Below are 7170 nucleotides of genomic sequence, written 5' to 3'. Positions count from 1 at the left end.
AAAAATTAGCCGGGTGCGGTGGTGGGCGCCTGTAGTCCCAGCTACTCAGGAGGCTGAGGCAGGAAAATGGCGTGAACCCGGGAGGCAGAGCTTGCAGTGAGCCGAGATAGCGCCACTGCACTCCAGCCTGGGCAAAAGAGCGAGATTCTGTCTCAAAAAAAAAAAAAAAAAATGCATCAAATCACCTCTCATCACTTTTGTTTGAGGGTTTTAGTAAACAGTAGGAGTTAAAGAAATTCATTTTGGTTTACAGGTAGGGAAGAAGAATACCATGAAAATGGGGGTATGTTAACTACTTGTATAATGTGGCCTGTTAGACATGGAACTCTTCTGAATATACTGGATTTCAGTGAGCTGCCCCCAAATCAAGTTTAGTGCCTTCATCCATTTAGGCCTCTGACCACTATTCTTAGCTATTCAATGGTGAGCAGATGGCAAATCTCCCTGATAGGACCATATTCACCCTGATTCAACATATACCTTACTGAGAGCATATTTTATCATGACCATTAAGAAATTAAATGAACATCAGAATTTAAAATTATAAATGTAATCTAATACACTTTAAACATTTTCTTCACATGCCATCACAAATACTCCTTAACCAAGTATGGCTTGGCCTTTTGAATGCACCAAGTAGACAACATTTATCCTCTAAATTTGCATTCATTCACCAGCCTAGACCTCCTGCCTTAATTTTCATACTGACAGAAATCCCTCCCCACTGGAGAAAGAGAAAAGCAATACATGTAGCACTCTTTTTCAAACACTGGTCTTTTTTTTTTTTTTTACAAGCCAACATTGTTATGTGTTTTATGTCTCATATTGTCACATTTCAGTCAAGGTAAAGCAAATGTTCAGTGTAAGCTTTCTTTTTCGTGTAAAAGTTGGTTTCGTCACTCTTGGTACACATAATGAGTGCTCAGCAGCTCTCTGATACATCCAGTTGATGGCTTCCTTCTCCATGGCTTCTTAGAAGCATCTTCTGGGCCTTGTGTGGCCCTGGGTGGCTGTCCTTGGCCAATTCCCACAAGCTACTGTGCTCCTCTCATCCACCTCCCCTGGCAAATAATGCCCTGCATCTGGGGACCGGCTTCCTCTAATTCCAAGAGACGTGGGTCTGAAGGTACAGACTTGGGCGTTACCTGCACAGATGTAACTAAACATAGCTGGAGTCTGCAGAGAGGATGGACTAAGTGAGGGAGTCAGGAAAGAGACGCCCTAAGAGTCAGGAAAGAGAAGCCACCCACAAGGACAATCAATCATGTCTCACATAACCCTCTTAACCTAGGGAATAGGACACAATCATTTTTTTCTTTTTTCTTTTTCTTTTTTTTTTTTTTTATTGAAACAGAGTCTCACTCTGTTGCCCAGGCTGGAGTGCAGTGGGGTGATCTCGGCTCACTGCAAGCTCCACCTCTCGGGTTCATGCCATTCTCCCGCCTCCACCTCCCGAGTAGCTAGGACTACAGGTGTCCGCCACCACGCCAGGCTAATTTTTTGTATTTTTAGTAGAGACGGGTTTTCACCATGTTAGCCAGGATGGTCTCAATCTCCTGATCTCGTGATCCGCCTGCCTCAGCCTCCCAAAGTGCTGGGATTACAGGCGTGAGCCACTGCACCTAGCCCATTTTTTTCTTTTAAAAACATCCTTATCCCTGATCAGCCTCATTTCCTCAAAAACTATAAAGGAAAATGCTGCTGATTTATTTTTCTGTAGTAATTTCAGCTGTCACATAATGAGGGTAACGAGGACAGTATATAGTAAATAAATAAGGACCCTCTATCTGTCTTATTTTCCCTTTTGGCCTCACAGCCAACTTGTAAGAAACCTATGCAGCAGAAAATTAATATGATTTTAATCCAGGGATTCACTGATGGAAGGAGGTCATGAGAATCGCAGGAAGTCTTCAAATCTAGATCACTATGAAATCCTCAGACCCAGAGCATGTAAATCCTACCCTTAGAGCCACTGAGCAGTCAATATTACAATCAGAGTGATTGTGTTCCATGTTTGTCACCTGTACCCATGTTAAGGTTAGGGCAGTACCCAGAGTGGAGTGAACAATCTCTAGACTAACACTTGGCAGGATCAGAAGCTGAGGTGTCTACACCCACATTACAGGAACAGGATATGTGCCCCTAGGGAACTGAGGGTATAAGGAGATGAGGAAAGGCCCTGCAGTCACAGAAAGAAGGCATCGAACATGTCTCACTCTGACATTTGCAGGTATTTATTAAACTCTGGGATTTCTAAGAAGGATGCAGTGCAGAGAGAGGTCCCAGAGGAGACCAGAGCAGAGAGACCATCCAAACTGGGGCCCACTTTGTCACTAGACTTCAAATTGTCAATATTTATGGAGTGTTTTCTAAACGTCAGGCCCTTTGCTGAGTGCTATGTGCAGCAGGATCAAAGGCAGCCAGGAAGTAGAAGGTCTTGAGGTACATCAGTCATTGGGGTTGAAGGGCAGAGATTCAAAGGAAAGCTGAGACTGGAGCTTTAAAGGAGAGCTGAAGCTGGTGACTCTGTGTCAGCCTCTGACTCAGAAAGATTGACACCTGAAGTAGAGCAAACTCAACGGGCTTAGGACTCCCAGCTGAGTGTTGTATCTTGCTTCCCTTTCACCTGGTCCCTTATTTTTCTACCCTTCACAGTCCCATTAGGAGAAGGTGGTCCACCCAACAGATGATGCTGCCCCAGATGGTGATCAAGGAGTACCCTAAGGAAAAGTCATTTCACCCTCTCTTTGTCCTCATTTGTCAAGCAGCAGTGAGACACAGCCAGAGGATGGTGAAAGTGGAAGGAGGTGGGAGTTGGGCAAGGGGTGTGAAGATGCTCTTTAAATGGGTTCTAATAACCACTTTCACTACCAGGCCAGTGAACACTTACCACAGTTGACGCCTTTTGAGCATGTTGCATTGTAAACTGTCCCTGAAATTCCTGTGCACTTGGCTTATGGGATGAAACATCCTCCTAGCTATCTTGTCCCTCAGCTTCTTTGAAGTCCAATTGAGCATCTTCCCTTCTATTCCTTTTACACAGTAAGAATAGGATCAGCTGTGCTAAAGTAACAAATACCCTGATATCCAGGTTTGGCTCATGCTACATGTCCAAAGTAAGTCAGCCAGGAAGCTCTGCTCATCATCTTACTCAGGAAGCCAGGCTGATAGGCTTTCTCCTGTACATCTGCTCCCAGAATCTCCCCAGCAGAATGAAGGGAACCTAACAAATCAGTCACTGGCTCTTAATAATCCTTCCTAGAAAGAACACATATTTTGCATTTTATTTTCCAATGTAAATCACATGACTGCATCTAACTTCGAATGAGTGAGAATCCTTGAAGATGGAAAACATTTAAGAAGTACATATTAAACAAATAATAAAATACTTCTACAAGAGATATTTATGGAGGACCTACTTAAATTTAAGATATTTATGGTGTACCAGGAGCAATGCTAGGCATTACGGATTATCAGCAGCCTTTGGCTCCTGAAAAATTTGCAAACTACCTGGTGGCCTAAGGAGGGGCACAGAGATGCTGGCAACAGTCTATTTCTTCACCCAGGTACTAGTTACATGGATGCTTGCAGTGATAATCATTCAATGTACACTCTATTGGTTTTATGTTTCTTCCAAATGTCCCCTAGTTCACAATGAAAAGGGCTTACATACAGAAGTAAAGGAGAGTTTGGGAATTTGAAGCAAAAGCAAGAAGCTAATGATTCAAGCACAAATACTGAGCTTTGATAACAGTTAGAATAAGAAACATAATAGGTGATATAAGAAGTAAGACTTTTGCAACTGAAGTGTAATTAATAAACAAAAAGCCAGACTTAGAAACTTCCCCAAGAACAATATGATAGAGTAAAAATAGAAAATGCAAAAGAAAAGTGAAGAGAAATGAAGGATAGAAACAGACATCTGACATCTTGATAATTAGCTAGAAAGTCAGGGAAATGGTAGAGGGAGAGGAAATAACTGAAAACATTATAGATGTTTAGTCTTTATAGAAAGATGAAATAAGTTCATTCAAAATGCTGCATAGATAGATGGCCAAATAGGAACAGCTCCAGTCTACAGCTCCCAGCATAAGCGATGCAGAAGATGGGTGATTTCTGCATTTCCAACTGAGGTACTGGGTTCATCTCACTGGGGCTTGTCAGACAGTGGGTGCAGCGCACAAACCATGAGCCGAAGCAGGGTGAGGCATCGCCTCACCCGGGAAGTGCAAGGGGTCAGAGAATTCCCTTTCCTAGCCAAGCATGATCAATAAATACTAAGGAAAAAAAAAAGAAACATAAACTACCATCAGAGAATACTATAAACACCTCTATGCAAATAAACTAGAAAATCTAGAAGAAATGGATAAATTCCTGGACACATACTCCCTCCCAAGACTAAACCACGAAGAAGTTGAATCCCTGAATAGACCAATAACAGGCTCTGAAATTGAGGCAATAATTAATAGCTTACCAACGAAAAAAATCCAGGATCAGATGGATTCACAGCCGAATTCTACCAGAGGTACAAAGAGGAGCTGGTACCATTCCTTCTGAAACTATTCCAATCAATAGAAAAAGAGAGAATCCTCCCTAACTCATTTTATGAGGCCAGCATCATCCTGATACCAAAGCCTGGCAGAGACACAACAAAACAAGAAAATTTTAGACCAATATCCCTGATGAATATCAATGCAAAAATCCTCAATAAAATACTGGCAAACCGAATCCAGCAACACATCAAAAAGCTTATCCACCGTGATAAAGTGGGGTTCATCCCTGGGTTGCAAGGTTGGTTCAACATACGCAAATCAATAAACGTAATCCATCATATAAACAGAACCAAAGACAAAAACCACATGATCATCTCAATAGATGCAGAAAAGGCCTTTGACAAAATTCAACAGCCCTTCATGCTAAAAACTCTCAATAAATTAGGTATTGATGGGACATATCTCAAAATAATAAGAACTATTTATGACAAACCCACAGCCAATATCATACTGAATGGGCAAAAACTGGAAGCATTCCTTTTGAAAACTGGCACAAGACAGGGATGCCCTCTCTCACCACTCCTATTCAACATAGTGCTGGAAGTTCTGGCCAGGGCAATCAGGCAGGAGAAAGAAATAAAGAGTATTCAATTAGGAAAAGAGGAAGTCAAATTGTCTCTGTTTGCAGATCTACTACAAACATGACATGATTGTATATTTAGAAAACCCCATCATCTCAGCCCAAAATCTCCTTAAGCTGATAAGCAACTTCAGCAAAGTCTCAGGATACAAAATCAATGTGCAAAAATCACAAGCATTCCTATACACCAATAATAGACAAACAGAGAGCCAAATCATGAGTGAACTCCCATTCACAATTGCTACTAAGATAATAAAACACCTAGGAATACAACTTACAGAGATGTGAAGGACCTCTTCAAGGAGAACTACAAACCACTGCTCAACGAAATAAAAGAGGACACAAACAGATGGAAGAACATTCCATGCTCATGGATAGGAACAATCAATATCGTGAAAATGGCCATACTGCCCAAGGTAATTTATAGATTCAATGCCATCCCCATCAAGCTACCAATGACTTTCTTCACAGAATTGGAAAAAACTGCTTTAAAGTTCATATGGAACCAAAAAAGAGCCCGCATTGCCAAGACAATCATAAGTCAAAAGAACAAAGCTGGAGGCATCACACTACCTGACTTCAAACTATACTACGAGGCTATGGTAACCAAAACAGCATGGTACTGGTACCAAAACAGAGATACAGACCAATGGAACAGAACAGAGCCCTCAGAAATAATACCACACATCTACAACCATCTGATCTTTGACAAACCTGACAAAAACAAGAAATGGGAAAGGATTCCCTATTTAATAAATGGTTCTGGGAAAACTGGCTAGCCATATGTAGAAAGCTGAAACTGGATCCCTTCCTTACATCTTATACAAAAATTAATTCAAGATGGATTAAAGACTTACATGTTAGACCTAAAACCATAAAAACCCTAGAAGAAAACCTAGGCAATACCATTCAGGACATAGGCATGGGCAAGGACTTCATGTCTAAAATACCAAAAGCAACAGCAACAGAAGCCAAAATTGACAAATGGGATCTAATTAAACTAAAGAGCCTGTGCACAGCAAAAGAAACTACCATCAGAGTGAACAGGCAACCTACAGAATGGGAGAAAATTTTTGCAATCTACCTATCTGACAAAGGGCTAATATCCAGAATCTACAAAGAACTTAAACAAATTTACAAGAAAAAAGTCAAACAACCCCATCAAAAAGCGGGCAAAGGATATGAACAGACACTTCTCAAAACAAGACATTTATGCAGCCAACAGACACATGAAAAAATGCTCATCATCACTGGCCATGAGAGAAATGCAAACCAAAACCACAATGAGATACCATCTCACACCAGTTAGAATGGCCATCATTAAAAAGTCAGGAAACAACAGGTGCTGGAGAGGATGTGAAGAAATAGGAACACTTTTACACTGTTGGTGGGACTGTAAATTAGTTCAACCATTGTGGAAGATAATGTGGCGATTCCTCAAGGATCCAGAACCAGAAATACCATTTAACCCAGTCATCCCATTACTGGGTATATACCCAAAGGATTATAAATCATGCTGCTATAAAGACACATGCACACATATGTTTGTTGCTGCACTATTCACAATAGCAAAGACTTGGAACCAACCCAAATGTCCATCAATGATAGACCGGATTAAGAAAATGTGGCACATATACACCATGGAATACTATGCAACCATAAAAAAGGATGAGTTCATGTCCTTTGTAGGGACGTGGATGAAGCTGGAAACCATCATTCTGAGCAAACTATCGCAAGGACAGAAAACCAAGCACCGCATGTTCTCACTCATAGGTGGGAATTGAACAATGAGAACACTTGGACACAGGGTGGGGAACACCACACACCGGGGCTTGTTATGGGGTGGGGAGAGCAGGGAGGGATAGTATTAGGAGATATACCTAATGTAAATGACGAGTTAATGGGTGCAGCACACAAACATGGCACATGTATACATATGTAACAAACCTGCATGATGTGCACATGTACCCTAGAACTTAAAATATAATAAAAATTTAAAAAAAGTAAATGTTTGGCTACCTATAGGCTTCCTTTTCC

Source organism: Symphalangus syndactylus, chromosome 23, assembly GCF_028878055.3.
Source record: "Symphalangus syndactylus isolate Jambi chromosome 23, NHGRI_mSymSyn1-v2.1_pri, whole genome shotgun sequence".
In the NCBI taxonomy this organism is placed as follows: Eukaryota; Metazoa; Chordata; class Mammalia; order Primates; family Hylobatidae; genus Symphalangus; species Symphalangus syndactylus.
This window is presented reverse-complemented; position numbering follows the sequence as displayed.